Here is an 18102-nt window from a genome sequence, read left to right on the forward strand (position 1 = left end):
GATTCAGTGCCCCAGCATTCCATGGCACCCAGACTGGGTCATCAGCATGCACCAGAAGCCCAGATCAATGTGGGCCATTTGGTGCATACAACCAGAGACACTGCTTGCCTTGGGTCCCCCAAAGCATGTATAGTCATTTCTTCACCCTCGCCCTGCCCCTGCCAACTGAAGGTCAATCCTCCCACTTTACCTACCAGCAGTCATGAATTTGTGTTCCCTCAACCAGATGTGTCTGCTTCCTTCCGCCTCTCCTGGCTTGACTTGCCCATCAACATCCCTTATTCCTCTGATAGAGCTGTGTACCTCTCTGGGGGGGACCTTGTCATAGTTTTGTATGGCAGCCACTCAGTAGACAATATCCCCTTCTCCTTCCTTAACCATTTGATCCCAGCTTGCTCGAGGTGCCCTCTTGGAAAGTGACCTTCAAGACACACCCCTAGAGAGGATGGTGCATGGTTCATTGGCATGTCAGGCTCTCCCGCAGGCTGCCTGGCCACCCTGGCCAGTAGACTAGATGAAAAGGGCCTTTCTTATCAGCCCAATCAGGCTGGATTTTAGCTAATGCATAATGAAGGCTCATTGAAGGGGATGTAGGCAGGGTGGAGGCATGTTGAGAAAGCATGCCAAGCAGAGCCTGTGGGATGAATTGGAGGGGTGAGTCTGGATGGTAGGGCACATTCACAGGCTTGGCCGAAGGCAGTTCCATGCTTTGTTGAGCCCTTCCCTGTGCCCTGCTCACACTTTATGGGCCTTCTTTCCAAAGCTGCCCAGGAGCAGACGGGTTTGAGAAGTCCTCAGATTGCTCAAGGCAGCCCTGGCTGCCAGCAGGGGATGGGAGGCCTTCCTTTTATGGAAGGCCTGGGGTTCTTCCTTGACAACAGTTCTTAGATCCTTGCTTAGTAACAGAAGCTCTTCCCCTCCCAGTTCTCAAATCCTCCCCACAGCAGCTCCCACGCAGTCCCCACCAGCTCTCAGCCTGCCAGTGGCACCCCCTGCTGAGGCTCTGGCTGGTGAAGGGACTCCGTGAGCAGGCCGGAAGTGGGGGCCTGTGCACGCACGAGCGCGCATGGGCGGAGAGAACCTGGCTGTCAATGAAGGGAGGTGCATTGGGAGGGCCACCACGCTGGGTCAGATGTGAGGAGCTGGTAGTTCGTTTACCTACAGCTTTGGAACCCACAAACCTGGACGACCACCACTCTGTTTCTCACCAACTCAATGAATTAGGCAACTATTTTTAACCTCTCTGAGCCTCAGTTTCTCCCATTGTGAGACAGACACCATACTTTGCTGTGGGATTGTGTTTGAGAAGTAGAAATAGAACTTGTTATGCGCCTTACATAATTTATGATGCACAAATAACTTATTGATAGGAACATCTCAACTCATATCAGCATGTGAGGCCTCCCAAGAGGGCTCCCATGCCCTCCCCGCTTCATTTATTCACCGAATGGAACTGCAAGTCGGTTCAGAGTACCGGCATACCTCCTGTGATGCTGTTAGGTGTCATCCCGTTGGCTCCGACTCACAGTGGCCCTATGAAGGACAGCGTGAAAGAGAACACAACCCGGTCCTGCGCCATCCTCACAATCGTCATGCGGCATGCCACCGTAGCGGGCACTGGGTCCATCCATCGCACAGAGCATCTTCTGCTTCCCCGCCAGCCCACAGCTGCTATAGCAGATCAACATTTAAGATGATTGCCTTATCCGTGGTTTTTTTACCATCTAGAAAACGGTGTCAGGACAAATCCTTTCCGTAGGGTGATAGAGTTTAATAGCAGGTTCATGTATACCTTCGGTGACACTTGATTTTTAGGTTAGGGCAGGGGGTCCCTTATGGATAAAGGCAAGAAGAGACTGTATTGTTCAGCTAACTCGGAGCCCAAACTCTTAGTATGTGACACTTTGTCAGTTTTACAAGTATGTGTGCATGTGAATGTGTGTGTGAGAGCAAATAAAGGGTTAAAGCTTTGGGGAAATAACCAGTCAGTATGGCGTGGTAAGAAGAGTGGTCCTACCCTGGATTTAGGAGGGAACATTCTAAATCCACAATTCTGGGCGGGATATGTGACTTTTCTGCACATGGTGATTATCATCTTCTCTGGAGTAATAGACAAGTCATTGAATCAAGTGAAATACTACCCATAAATATGTCGCGAAAGAAAGAGGTAACTAGCAAAAGGTGCGACAGAAGTTGAAGGTAAGCCAGATTGTATATGGGTGGAAGCTGGACGGCTGGTACATGAGACGGGAGAAGGTATTTCAGGCTATTTGAACTTCACAAGTGGTCCCTCCCCCTGGCATATACAGAGAAGAGGAAGACAGAAGACACAAGTTCTTTCCTGTTGAGTAGAGAGGCCTGCCTCTCTCTGATAGCCATTGACTGTCTCCTGATATCTGACCACATGCCCTTCCAGCAGCATCTTCCTTAATCCTGGCCCCTCTCGAGGTATCACTGGCTGGCCTTCATCCACTTCATCATCACCCTGCCAATGAAAGTCCTTGAAGAGAAGGTAGCCATCACCTGTGAGGTTCACGTCAAAGCTCTTACCCTCGGAGTTCTGGCTTTTATAACCCAATAGGATGTTAAATTATTTTAAAATAATTATTGAGGATCTGTTCTATTTTAGTCCTTTGCTAGCTACGAAGCACTTTACATACAATATCTCATTCCATCACCACAATCGTCCTTTGAGGTAGTTGTATTGCTATCCTCCTTTTACTGATGAGAACTCTGGGGCATGAAGAATGCGTAGCATTGCTGAGTCTCCACAGGTCGTAACCAAGACCCAGTCTGCCTGCTGCTGAAGTCCATTCCATGAAGCCCACCACCCTGCTGATTATGAGCGGAGAACTGGGTATAGGACACTCCCTTTACCGGAAGGTCTTTTCGAGGGGATGCAAACAATCCTCTTGAAAGATAAAGTCAGAGGAAAATGTTTTTAAAATCTTCTCAGCTTCCCATGTGAGTGAGGGAACTGGATTTGACTGGAACTGGAAATAGAAAGGATGGTGGGTGCCAGGTAGAGACAGCTGTAGAGGGAATGCACAGAATCTTCTGTGACCAGGTCACGGGATGGTCTTGGGCAGGACAGCTCCTCTGGGCATTCCTCTCATCCGCAGTAATGTGACAGGGTAGGAGAAGATGTGGCCTGGCCTCCCTTTTGATTGAGCTGGAAAATGCTATGATTTGGGGATTGTGTCATCTTCACAAACCCCGAAAAGGCTCTTCCTTCTGGAGGGAAATCTGTCCCCATCTCTTTTTCACTTTTTTGGAATCTGGGACCAAACACAGAGTTGCCAGTCACCGTTTACCAGAAGAGGGTAGACAGGCAGGATACGGAAGAGAAGGAGAGAAATCTAGAAGCTTCTTTTTTGTGGTGGCTTTTTTTTTTTCCCTTTTAACTTTTCCTTCTGGCAGCCAAATAACACATCTTGTCTCGGAGACGCTTTCATGGTGTATAATTTAAGACCTATAAATAGATGACTGTTATTAACAAACACACACACGCATACATTTTTCTCTCCTTTCAGACATCAGCAGAAATATCGCAGATAAAGGAGATAAGCTGTTTAAAATGGGAGGCATCCTTTGCTTTCCTCTACCAGCTGGGTGGCTGCATCTGTCTCTTCCTCCGTCTTTGACTCTCAACTCACTCTATTCTTCTAGGTTTTCCTCCCTCCCTCCCTTCCTTCCCTCCCTCCCTCCCTCCCTTCCTCCCTTTCATCCTTCCTTGCTCCCTTCCCTCCTCCTCTGCTGCCCCCCATGCCTCCCCTATGTTCTTCTGTGTCCCCCCGGTCGCATTCCCCTCTCCCCCTCCACCTCTTCATACTGTAGTCTTTTCCTCCTTTGTGGTCACGTCTTACCCCTTTCTAATGGCAACGTAAAGCCTATTGATCTCGCCTAGAAGCCCACCTGACACAGGATACACGAGCACGGATATAACCACACTGGTAGAAAGAACTCGAAGACAGGAATTACTGAGGTTCCTTAAAAACAAAACAACATGCTTTAAAAGAAAACATGGAAACAGAATCCAAAGTTAGCGCCCGATACTATGCACTACACAAATACTCAAGAGAATTGAGAATGGGAGAAAACTGGAAACACAATGGGAATGTCGACCGTTTATGTCGTTAGCTGTACAGTCCAATCGGACAACATTCATTCCTGAGCGTGTTTGCAGTGTCTGTTTTCAATTGACCCTCAAACCAATAGACTGAGGCAGTCAGGGCAGAGGGCCCATGACTACTAGAGCAGTTTATGCTCCTGCCTAAACTATCATTCCAATGGAGGACACCAAGGGCCAGCATCTGGATTTGTGTATCCTTTAGGAGCTATCTTTAGGACACATCACCTGACCCTCATGGCTCCTGAACTTCATGAGACACTCAAGGGTAAAGCATCATTTGTTGCTATTGTCGTTGTTAGGTGCCATCGAGTGGGCTCTGACCCATAGCGACCCTACACACCACAGAACGAAACACTGCACAGCCCTATGCCAGCCTCACAATTGTCCTTACGTCCGAGTCCAGCGATGCAGCCACGGTGTCAGTCCCTCTCCTTCACTGCCCTTCCACGCTACCAAGCACAATGTCCTTCTCTAGGGACTGGCCTCTCCTGGCAACGTGACCAGCATCTTAACACTTGACAAAATGATGCATAATTGTCTGTTTATTTGTCTATCTTTTCCATTTTTCTAAAAGTTCTTTGGCAGAATTCCCTGGCTAAGAAGATGATTTACATAGAGCAGGAAGTTAGTAAACATATCTTGAATGGATGAAATGAATGAAATGATGTTAAACAAAATGGTAAACAAAGTTAAGCTTGTCGTAGGATGAAACACATCTCCTTAGGCTACCCCATTTACTTGTGGACCACCATGAACTTGAGTAACAGATCAGAATCTGCATTCTCCACTCCACCACCAGGCCCCTTTCATAGACTCGCCCACGTCCATCTAAGCAGGATTATATCACAGATCTACCATGAGCTTCATTTTGCTTTGCCTATAACAGTCATTTCCATGTCTTTCCTCCCAACGTGTGTACTTTACACTTCTTCAGTAGCCTTGTTTATTTAATGTCTTCATCTCATTTCCATGTCTTTCCTCCCAACGTGTGTACTTTACACTTCTTCAGTAGCCTTGTTTATTTAATGTCTTCATCTAGTAATGGAAGAACTAATACTAATGAAAGGCGGATTGTATGCCAAACATTTTCAGCTCATCATTACTTGGTACTTTAATCTGCATTTTATTGATGAGGAAACTAAGGCTTCAAGAGCTTAGGCAACTTATCATAATACCTAGAAAGAGGTTAATAAGGATCCATCAACGAATTAATGGTTAAGTGAATTGTGGTACATTTGTAAAGTGGTGTATCACTCAGCCATGAAGAGAAGCAGAGTGCTGACATGTACTTCAGCTGAGTGAAATAAGTCATTCATGTAAGAACAGATATTGCGTGATTCCACTTATATAAAATATGTAAGGTAGGCACATACATAAAGAGCAAAGTTTATTAGTGATTTTATTAGTGATTACCAAGATGTGCAAGAGAGAGGGTGGAAGGGGGACTCACAGTTTGCGGAACACTGAGCTTCTCTTAAGGGTGATGGGAAAATTTGGAAACAAGGAATTGCTGAACACAATGAATGTCACTGAGTGGTCTCTGTGAAGGGTGTTGAATTGGAAAATTACGTGTTATGTATACATTTACCACAATACAAAATTTAATATCTTTTTTTAAGGAAAGATGGGTCCAGGAGTGGAAATTCGGTATTAAAGCCATGCTTTCCTGCTTTCAAGGCCAAGATTCCTTCTGTAGATTAGCCTCCATGATCCCTGCCACTTGTAAGACCACATTATAAAATCACCAAGGAACTGAAAAATCAGCCTCGAGTCTCCAGGCATCTGTAATCATAGCAGATGCTTGAAACGATTTTAAATTTTTTTCCCAGAGAACATAAGGAATACTATGCATAGCACTTACCCTTGATGTGGTTTTATTGAAACACAAGGGGACCTGTTATTAGTTCCATTTTTCAAGCTGAGCCACAAAGCTCTATCCGGTGCGACCCAAGCTTACCGAGTGAGTGAGAAACGATGGGCCTGGGTCAAGGCAGAGGCAAATTCCTGTGGCCTGATGCATATGCCCTGGTCATTTGACTCCTCCCTTACTGGCCTGCTTGCAGGTTTCTTTTAGTTGGTTAAAATGTACATGTGTCCTAAAGCAGACCTGAGAACTGAAAGGAAGGCTGTCAACGCTCTCTTCTACTGGCAGCTCAGCTCTCCGTTGGCAGAGACTATGCATTAGCGACTCTGCACGTTAGTCACTGTGATCCAGAAGGATTCTGGGGCTCCGTCCTGGGTGAAGTCCTAAGGAGACTTTGATCAGGCAAACAGAGACCGCGTTATTCGCTCTCTTGTTCTTGTAATCACTCCCTTCTCATGTCCACTTCCCCGCCAGTCCTGCTTATTTGCCATCATGCCTGGGGGGGTTCTGTTGGCCCTTTCAAGCCTAGGAATGCCTTACCTCCTCCAAGAAATCATCTTTGAACGCATCTGCCTTCCCTCATTGCTGTTGTCTCCGCCTCCTAAACCCCCTTGTGATCAAACCTTCATAACTGTCGCATGCACTTTAAGACTATTTGTCAAACAGATGTTAAACATCTTGAGACTTGAGGCTAGACTAGAAACATGGTCAATCGATACTGACTACATGTCAATCACTTGAACACTGGAAATCTGTATAGGTTTTCCATATGATAAACCTCGACTAATAGAGTATTGTTAAGCTCCCATTAATCTAAATTAAGCAGCAAGCGTTCTACATGACTTAAACATAGACAACCAATGTTTGATTTCCTTTCAAATGGGTCAGTGGCTCTCTGCAAGCATACCTGAGTGACAAGAGGTCAGGCCTAATGGGACCTTGACCTGACAAGCAGAACAAAGACATCCTCTAGAGACAGCAGTGTCCATGTTGTCACCTAGCACCATGTGGCTTCTAACCCCACGAGGCAGTGGGACCTGAGGCTGACTCAGATCTATATCTATATTCAGTGTCCCGGGAAGTACAGTGTCTGAATCATATCCCAGCAAATTGAGGCCTGGGCTGAATGAGACAGGAAGCTCACCACCTCCTCTTTCTCTACTGCCTGCCCGGTGCCTGACATCTGGGCCACAGCCCATCTCCAGGGCTGTTCGCCTGGATCTGACAAGGCAGGTGGGTTCATGGGTGATGGGTTCCCAGTGGAAAGGCTTATGAGAACCAAAGAAGCTGGCACTGTCTGGATACTAGGGTTCAGCATTGTTTTCTGAAGGCCGGCACATATTGTGTACTTGGTCTCAGATTTTGTGGGACCCCCGTGTGTGGGACCCCCGTGGCCTACACTGGACATCCATTGGCACCGTTACAAGTGTGGACATCCCTCTGGGGTTTTTGAATTTTATGTAGGAAATGGTGTATTTTTCTAAAAATAACACTTTAATCAAATGTCCTCTTGAATCAAGCTCCAGAGGAGCTGTAATCTCTCTCTCTCTCTCTCTCTCTCTCTCTCTCTCTCTCTCTCTCTCTCTCTCTCTGTTATACACACACACACACACACACACACACACACACACACACACGACAGAGAAGTCAAGATTTAGGAGTCAAAGTCAGTAAGAACTTCCTGGTTCTGGTTCCCAAAGCTGTCAGGAACTGCTGTCACCAACTGTCTTATGATAAAACTATCAGATGGAAGCAGAAACGTCTGCATCGTTGCTTAAGATAACAAGCACATTCCTTTGGAGCTGTCATTTTCATTCATGTCTTTCCCGAGAGGGTGAAATCTATATGCAAAATTAACTACCAAGGCCCATTACCAATGGGAAAGGTTATAGGGAATTCCTGTGTTTATCTTCAAACTAATGTGCTTTATTTTTGGTTTGTTCTTGATGTATAAGTGTGTGTAATTGAATGGATAATTTCTGAGCTTAAACAAAAAAAGCAACTGTACCTCTATTGACTCTTCTATTCTGTTCATAGCTAATGTTTTAAAACACTCCTTTTTTAATGCTAAGAGGCTCTGAAATGTTTAAATAAACAGACCATCAGGTTGGGAACCTACGAGTCAAACAACAAAGAAGCAATCTAGCTATTTGCTGTGTAGTAGACACAACATGGAGCTACCTTGAAGAAGACACAAAATAAAAAATAAACTCCCTAACAATAGATTTACAAAGACAACCTACAAAAAGGCTAAGCAACAATAACAATTATTTCCTATGTTTGAAAGAAACATTTCCACTGGAAACATCGGTCATGGATATCAATTTTACTTCATCCTATAAATCCAGACAGAAATTAGTATCCCCATTTTATAGGCAAGAAAATTGAGCCTCTCTATGGCCACATAGCTGAGCATTGATCAGATGATCAGCCAACGTGAAACCCTATCATTCTTACTCCAAACGTTTGTCTTTGTTGTTTTACCACATATGTGTGCACACCTAGACAGAGGTTTGTTTCCCCAGTTTTGATATGCATATAGATGGAATTATTTGCTTTTTTCACTATAGATACACATATGACAAAACCATTGCCATTCCCATGATCTGGATGTTTACAGTCGAGTGGCGTCAGGTTCACAAACAGGAGGAAAGGTAATGTGCGGCCCATGCCTTGAAACCGGTAGACCTGGGCGGTCCCATCACTAAATGTCCTTATTAAAGCTACGATTGAAGAATCATGTTGAAAATGGGGGGAAATGCAGAACAGAATTTCAAGTCCTCATGGATTCCAGAATCCTGGATGAGCCTAAAAACTGCTGCCTTAAGATCATCATTAGACCTTAAACCAACAAATATCCCCTAAAGTCTTCTTTAAACTAAAGTTTAGCTTATTAATAAAGAAGGTCTGCTTTGAGCCTTGTGCTCATTTAAAGAACTATCTTCATCGCATCAGATTACCAACAGCTACTTGAAAGGTTAGAGAGAAGCGTAAAGGACCGTGAATTTATGTTTATGATGGAGGAAAAATACAGGGAAAATGGCAAGAGTGGTAGCAGGGTTTGTGTGGTGTAAGAATGTCCCTGAGTTAGATATGTCGAGATTGCCATTGTGTATATTTTCAACAACGAAAACAAATTCTTTTAAAATATTACATTAACCAGTTTGGTCATTGTGTGAATGTTCTAGCATAGAGTCTATCTGTTCTCTTCTTGCTGTGTATTTGTGCTGTTCCTAAGGTGATTACTGTAAGACGGTCATCTCTTTCTTGTGAAATTCATTCAGTGTTCTTTAACCTGGAGTCTTTTCACTCATCTTTAAAAACCACAGTATGGGATAAGCACTCCACTTCTTTCCCATTTTTACCCATGGGGATACCTTAATGTTCCAACATATTTATTTTAAAAATCCATGCTTCCGCAAATGATCTTGATGTCTGGTGGGCAAGTCTTCCAATCGGGTTCTTCTTCAAGAGTTTCTTTAATATTCTTAATTTTTGACACCCTGCCACTTCAAAGAACTAAAATGCGTATGTTTTGGTTGGGTTTGCATCAAAGTTTTAAATCAACTTGAAGATAAGTGACATCTTTTAAACATTGTCTATTCTGATCCATAAACTTGGTATGAAAACAAACAAGCAAACAAACCAAATCTAACATCACCCAGTTGATTCCGACTCATGGTTACTGTGTGGAGGGTTTGTGAGGATGGAAATCTTTATGGGAGCAGCTACTCATTCCGTGCCATTGATTTGATCCTGACTCTTGCGATCCTATACGAAAGAGTAGAACTGCCCTGTGCTTCTGAGACTCAATCTGTACTGGAATTGATAGCCTCGTCTTTCTCCTGAGGAGAGGCCGTCGGTTTCAAATCGCTGACCTCATGGTTAGCAGCCGAGAGCATTGCCTAGGCCACCACCAGAGCTCTTTCACACGAGCAGAGAGCCTCATCTTTTTCCCTCTGTGTGGCTGGTGGGTTTGAACCAACAACCTTGTGATTAGCAGTACGATGCTTAGCCAATAGTGCCACCAGGGTATAGCTTTCCACTTATTTGGTTTTCCTTTTATATCTTTAAGCAATCCTTTATAATTTTCTCCCTAGAAATCTGGTACAAAAATATTTTGTTAGCATTATACATAAGTATCTCATCTTATTTTATGCTATTGTAAATGGTCACTCTTTATTTCCTTTTCAATCTGGTGCTTGATTATATGAATTAAATTGATTGTTTAAGTATTGAATGTGAATACTATAACAATGTCAAACTTTTAATTATAATAATTTCTCGATGCAGCTTTTTAGGTTTTTCTGCACACATAATTATATCTTCGGTGAATAGAGACATTTATACCCACCCCCTTTTCAATCCTTATACCTTTTATTTCTTTTTATTGTTTTGCTGAGCTGGCAAAGAATATCAAGAAAATGTTGAATAGAAGCAGCAATAATGGGCTTTCTTGTTTTGTTCCCCATTTCAAAATGAGTGCTCTCATCGTGTCACATTAAGTGGGATGTTTGCAGCGAGAGTGTAGCACATATCCTTGTCAGATTAAGGAAATTTCATTCTATTCCTGTGTGTCTAGGAGTTTTATCATGAATGAATGTTGATTTTCAACAAATACTCACTCTGTATCTCTCGAGATAACCACATATTTTTATTTATTTGTTATATTCCTTTTAATGTGGTAAATTACATAAACTGCTTTCCCAACAACATTGGCCCTGCATTTCTCAGATGAACCCCAGTGAAACTAAAAATGGAAAATCTTTTGGCTATCAGGTCAAGTCTGACTCATAGTGGCCCTGCAGGCCAGGGCAGGACTTCCCCTGGGGGCTTCTGAGGCTGAAAGCTGGCAGCTTTGTCTTTCTCCTGTCAGTGGCTCACGGTTCCAAATTACTCACCTTGCAGTTAGCTCCACAACAGGTAACCCAATACACCACCAGTGCCCCTTGAGCCCAGATTAGTCATGACATAGTATAGGACTTCATATATGACTGCATTCTGTTTGTGAATTGTAATCTGTGCTTTGTGTTTACCATATAGTCATGAATTCCACTGGTGTCTGAATTTCTTGTCTCATTTTGCCTCTGTTGAGTATTATGAGTCCAGATTAAGCATCAATTCATGATGCCTTGTATCCATGAATCCTCGGTCAGTATGACTGAATATACGTTATACAATACCCTTAAAAATTAACAGAAAAGTGGGTGAAGGGAAACATTGGAAATTGTAAGATATGACAAAATAATAATTTAAAAATTATCAAGGGTTCATAAGGGAAGGGGGAGCAGGGAGGGAGATGGAAAAATGAGGAGCTGATGCCATGGCTTTAAGTGAGGAGGAAATGTTTTGAGAATGTTGAGGGCAACAAATATACCAATGTGCTTTACACAATTGATGTATGTATGGATTGTGATAAGAGTTGTATGAGCCCCCAATAAAATGATTTTTTTAAAAGACACAATCATGAACAACAACAAAATTACTTGATGTATTCCTAGATTCAAACTCACTGCCACTGAGTTGATTCTGGCTCAAAGCTACTCTATAGGACAAAAAAGAACTGCCCTTGTGGGTTTCCAAGACTGTAAATCTTTATGGAAATAGACAGCCTCACCTTTCTCTGGAAGATATTCCCATTCCCAGAGGCCTCCGCTCAAGATGGAGTGCCTGAGTGGTGCAGTAGGTCTACCACTATCAGAATTTGGGGAGAGTAAGTCCACCTGCAGCTGTCTTGGAAGAAATGCCCGCTAATCTGCTCCTGGGTGTCCTCGATAGAGAGCCCTATGAAGCACATGTCTAGTCTGACACGCCCAGGCTTATCATGCGGCCAAATCCACTTGATGAGAGCTAATTGAGTAAGATGCAGGACTGATTCACCCAGAGAGGCCATGTGTTTACTTCTGTGGAGACTGCTAGCTCTGAAAACACTTCACCTTGCATCAATACCCAAGGTTGGTCATGTGGGCCAGAGAGAGGATGCTTACGTAGACTTTGGGCTTGCTCTGGGGCCAGCTTTAATTCATCTTAATTCTGCCATCTCTGGGACTTGTTTTCATCTCCCCCCTGCTCTGATCAGTGCCCAGGCAGCTCTCCAGGTATTGTCCTAGGGCTTGGGTGGATGGAGAGCCTCCCTGTCCTTGTTCCTTATCCTTAAGATCTTAAATAGGAAGACCGTCCTAGTAAGACTTCCCATGGTGCGTAGTCACTGGGCTTCAACTTTTGATGCCTATCTCTACGAAAACTAGAGTTCAACTTTGCCCAGATTCCCCAATGGCTTCTAAGGAAACATGGCTTCAGTGCTCGCTCCCCTTAACTTCTGTGAGTTTCAGCTTTTCCTGAGATTTTGGCCTGGAAATTCCTTGCTATTCTTTCAGTGATTTCATGCTTTTGAATAATGATCTCTACATTATATCCTGATTGTTCATTGTTTTCAGTAGTGAGGTTTAAGGTCACTCCAAATAAAATAGGCTGCCACATTCTGTTCAATAGCATGGACCTCCAATCCCACAGTCCAGGGCTGTAACGCATTGTCTGGGACATGGTAGGTCCTTAATCGCTATTTGCTCAGACGAACTCACTGACCACAGCAGAATTGCACAGTCCGCTGGCCTAAGTCTTTGACAGCTTTCCAGTGACCTCTGCCTTTCTGGCACGTGCCCTGTTAGGAATCTCAAGAAGGAGCAGCTGCTATTTTAGCATTTAACACCCCAGCTTGTCCTAGAGGGGAAATTAGAGAAGGCAAATCACTTCTCACTGGTGTTATTGTAGTGAGGATGAAATAATGGGTAGTTGGACCAGCGCCCCCTTCATCTGCAGACCTGACTCCAGCATTCTCCTAAGGGAGGATCTTCCTGTGAAAGTCCAGGCTCGAGGGAAAATAGAACTCAAAATGGAGATCTAGAATAGGGATGGAGAGACAAGCTTGCCCGTAAGCAAGAATGATTCATCTGTTAGGGCTAGACTCTGAGAGCAGAGGTCCAAGTCAGATGAGACATCAAAAGTCAGGGACATGAAGCAATGGTTGGGAGCCAGTTCTCAGACTCACAGCTAAGAACCAGAAGTGTGGACACGAAGGAACAGATAGAAGCGCGCACCCAGACTGTCCTGACTCCATGTAGCATGCATCCCAACTAGGAGACCTAGGAATTAAAGCAACGCCCAGTGCCATCAGAAAGCCTCTCTGGAACAGTCCGAAAACAAAGTCTGGGAGCAGCAAGCTAAAGGGAAATTGGAATCAGGAAGAACAACTCTTCCTACTCAAATCATCTTACATCTCTGTTCCAGCGTGGTCCCCAGAGCTTTGAGCGGAGTGTTCACTAAATACGTAACTCCCGACTGACTCACTGAATCAAGGGATGAGTCTAGGCCTTTGGGTGATAAAAATGTGAACTGTGCGTGCTCCTTATCCCCAGGGTTTGCGATCAACAAGTAGATAAAAGGCAAGATGACATAGGCACTAAGCAGTAGTTATGATGCTCGGATTGGAGTGAGCGCTACCTGAAATGATCAAAGGCAGTTTCAGAGAGGGGGAGGTGGGGCAGGCTAACGGGGAGGCTCAGCTGGAGTCGGGTAGAGCTGGGGGGGGTCAAGGGTCAGGGGTGAGGTGTTGATGACACTGACAGCCACAGGAGGCATCGGTGAACCTGTGTCTCCTAATTTATTTGTTCCGGAGTTCATTCTAGGACTGGTTCTAGGGTTGCTATAAGAGAGATACCACAATTGAATGTCTTTCGCAAACAGAAATCTGCTTTCCCGTTGTTCAGGAGGTTCCAAGTCCTACTCAGGGCTTTCTCTCTCTGTGGACTCAGAGTTTGTTCAGAGGAAGATCCTTGTCTCGGGTGGCATCTGTGAGTCCAGCATGCTTGAGAGATCTCCATGTGTCCTGGCAGCAAGACTTTGCCGAGTGGAAGAGCTTCTCGGTGCAGGGACTTCAGGTCCACTCACGACTCCTCTTTCTTGGTGGTGGCATTTCCCCTGATCTCTGCTTGATCCTCTCTCCTTCTATCTCTGATAGAATAAAGAGTGTTCCATCCCATGCCTGGGGAGACCCCCCTTAGATCAAATCAGGACAGTGACAGGATTAAGGGTGCACACACCCCCCAATCCCCCCAGAGCTGACTGGCTCATCGCATCAAATCACATGATGAGGAATGAGGACATAACTACTACGTGACATCATTATTTAACTTTCAAGTGCGAAAATCATGGTCCTGCCAAGTTCACACATATGGGGGGGGTGCATTCTGGTTCAACACAGTTGAATTCATGACACAGGCAAAAGGTTGAAAAACCAAGGAGAGACACCCTTCCATCCAGCACCCCCAACTCCTGCCCAAGGGGGAGTACTGTGGTCTCTGTTTCGTTCAAGTTTTCTTCCAGATGTGCTTTGCAGGTGACCCACGTATTGTGGGTATCATGCTATACTTTGTATTCCAGCTGTCAGTCCTGGGCTACCCAAGTTTTCTAAGGATGTGATCCAAAGACTCGTTTGCTCCGCCTAAAGCAGATCCCAGCCACAGGCATGGACCTTGAGTCATCTGTTGAGTATTTAATAAATGTGAATGTCAGTATTGAATGGATGTACGCATATTGACTAGCGTTGCATAGGTATTGCATTCCTGTGGTTGCCCGAATAAATGAAGAGGATAAATAAATGAAGAGTAGAAGCATTGACCCATAGATCCACTGAGTTACTAAGAAGAGGGAAGGGAAAAAAATATAAATAAATAAAAAATAAAATAAAAAAGAAGAGGGAAGGGAATGGACATTAAAGAGAATATTAAGATGCTGAGTGTGTGGGGACGAGTGAAGGGTGACACAAAGAGACCAGGAAAGGTCCCAGGCAGACTCCAGAGGGTTTCTAAAGGCTTTGATGAAAAAACTGCTCAGGTCCTGCAGTAGCCTCAGGGACAGCCATGGCCCACACCACTTCTTGCTCCCAGCCCAGTCTCTGGTGGTGATATTTCACTGCAGTAAAGAAAGCATTTGAAGGACATGCAGTGAGGCTTCCACACAGTCTATTCAAGAACCCTGCAGTCTTGCTCTGAGACTGAGCACTCCCATAACCTCGTGCTAACACCACAGAAGTCTCCAGAAGGGAAGGCAGCAGAAGGTACGTGCCTCCATCTTCCTGCCTGTCAACAGGATTCCAGGTTCCCTGTCCAAGGGCCCACTCTGACCTCCAGGACTACTTAAACATGGCAACACAAGCAGGCACAGGCAGAATTATTATCAGGGTCCTCAGTGATCCCAAGGAGAGGGCAATGATTTCTACCTGAGCACTTCACAAGCCTGCTACCTTCTCCATAAGGCCTGGCCTGTGATAGCTGGTTTAGCACCTCCATCATCTGCCTTATAGTTTGTTACACACAGAGATTATAGGAGGGTTTTGAGGGTACTGTCATGTGGCATGCGTATCACCTCAGGACCTAGCACAGTGTCATTCATCCTGTGAGGGGAAATAATAGTCAGGTGGTCAACACATAGTTCTAGTTCAACGTTTGTTAAATGCCAGGCCTGTGCTAAGCTCAGAGACGATGTTCTTGGGAAGGATTTGGACATCTCCAGACTCAGGGCAAGGGCATTCCATGTTGCAGACGGAAAATCAGCTAAAGCATGGGGATGCAAAAGGGCTGCTTTGTAGGACTCAAAAACTTTAAAGAGTGGCTGGTTCATTTGGATCTGTGAGTGGGCGACACAAGGAGTATACATGTACATGAGTAGTGCGCCCTTTGTGCTAGGCGGGGTTCTCTAGAGAAACAAAACCAGCACAGTTATGATTATAGACAGATGGATGGATGGATAGATTTATAAAGCACGATGGAATATAACAGCTAATTAGTCCACAGAGCAGTGCAGAGGGCTCAGTTCAACTCACTTCCATGGAACAGTTAATATACCAGAAATCCTTCCATTCACAAGGGCTCCCATGTCCAACCAAGGTCAAGGAAGCAAACAGATGAGTCTTCCCTCAGGCAATGCAGTAAGAGTCCAAAGAGCAGGGCGGGTCACCAGCAGTCAGCAGCTCAGCAGCTTAGCGAAGCAGGCCCAGATGGGACATTGAACTCAAACAATGCAAGAGGACAGCAACTACCAACCTCAAGCTCAAGCGATGTACACACCAGCAGTGTAGTGAAGCAGCTCTTGAAGAAGCCTCAAACTCTAGTGACACGATTCATGGGTGGGCTGTCCCACAGGTAGTGTAGCTCACAAACTGAGGCAGGGAACTAGCTAAAGCAGCCACATGCTGGTCTGATCACCAGAGAGGGGCAGGCTTTGCCAAGCCATTTATCTCTTTGTCCTCCAATCAAACTGCGACATAATTAATCCCACATATTCCCATTGGCCAGGTTGGCTCAGTAAACCTACCTATCACATCCTTGTACACAAAATCCATTTCCCTATCAATTCCCAGTGTAGATTCTAACTGGCCTTATCTTTCTGCCTTTGCCATTTTCCGTGTTTCAAGACATGACCATAGGCAATGGCAATGCTGCCTTGCTCGGTTCTGCAGAAGTGTGGTTCCTCCTGGTGTGATGAAATGCCCATTGTCACAGGTTGGTGGGACTTTTGATGAGCAACAGAGAAGTCAGCCCAGGTGGGCTCTCACAAAAGGAGATAGAAGACTTGGCCGTCAACTCTTCCTAAAACATTATGTAAACCACGCTCATTTCCCATTCTGCAAGCACTGTGTTCTGTCCCGGATTGACAGCTCCTGGGAGACTGGCATCTGCACTCTGCCCAAGGCTAAGAGTGGAGTTTGTCACAATGTCACCTTCACTCAGGAACCACTTAATTTTTCAGCATGCCCTAGCTGTGACCTCAGTGCTACTTCTGAGATGTGACACATGCAAACAGGTGCTTCACAAATACTTTTTGGGGGTGGTACTGGGGATGGAGGTGGCTGGAGAAAGGGCCAGGTGATGATGGAGGCTCTGGCGGTCCTGGAGAAGCTGGTGGTAGAACTAGTCATGATGCTACTGCCGGTGATGATAGAGGAAGGCGGTGCCTCAGACCATTGCCTGAGTGGGTGTCACACAAGTCTGAAACAGGGTAAGAACTGGGCCTAGGCAATAGAATTTCTCATATCCCACCCAATGGCATAGCTTGGGACTTTCCCTACGACCAATACTTGACAAAGGGATAAGTAAATATTTGATGGACATCTTTCCTTGTGAGCGCACAGCCCCCTGTTTAGGAAACAAATTCGCACTTTGCAATGAGCTCTGTGACCCTGAGCAAGAAAATGAACCTCTCTGAGACTCAGACTTCTCGTTTCCAAGATGAAGATTTTGAAACTGAAAACAAGTCTCCAGAATGTATAGGGACACATCCAGGACACTTTCCTGGACATAGTACACCCTCAGTTAATGGGCTTTCCTTAAGCGTTTTCATGACTTTCCTTCTAATGTGTTGTCCTGTGATGGTTGGCGTGTAGAGGCTGGAAGCTGTGCTACTGGTGTTTCAAATACCAGCTAGGTCACGTATGATGATAGACCTCAGTGGAGATTGCTGAGTAGGAAGAAGGGCCTGGCCATCTACTCCTGAAAATGAGCCAGCGAAAGCCTTGTGGATCGCCATGTAACATTGTTCAATTCGCTTGTGGGGGACATGTCACCAGGAGAGCCCCCTTGCTTCAGAAGGTCCTCATGTTTGGGGAAGTAGGGGACAGTTTGATCCTTGGTAAGATGGCCTGGTATCCATAACAACAGACCCCGACATGCTGGTGACAGAGAGGATGATACAGGGCTGGGCAGTGTTTCATTCTGTTGTACATAAGATCACATTGTGGCAGCTAACCGCAAATCCATAAATATTATTTTCCTAATTTGGAATTTATCATTTAAAAAAACAACAGCCTAAAGACTCTCCAGGCTGGTCGTGGGTGCTCGGAACCTCTGGATCCACACTAAACTGGGCCGTCGCAGTGGGTGGACTGAGGAGGCACTTACAGAGCTCAGCAACTGATGTTCCTTTGCGTCTGCATCTGCACAATGGTGACTGGGGCTGCTGCGAGGAGCTCAAGTTTATAAATGACCAACAAGCCAGTAAGTGACTCAGCAATAAAGAAAGGACTGAAATCACTGTTACTGACCCATCAGCT

This window comes from Tenrec ecaudatus, chromosome 6 (assembly GCF_050624435.1).
Source record: "Tenrec ecaudatus isolate mTenEca1 chromosome 6, mTenEca1.hap1, whole genome shotgun sequence".
In the NCBI taxonomy this organism is placed as follows: Eukaryota; Metazoa; Chordata; class Mammalia; order Afrosoricida; family Tenrecidae; genus Tenrec; species Tenrec ecaudatus.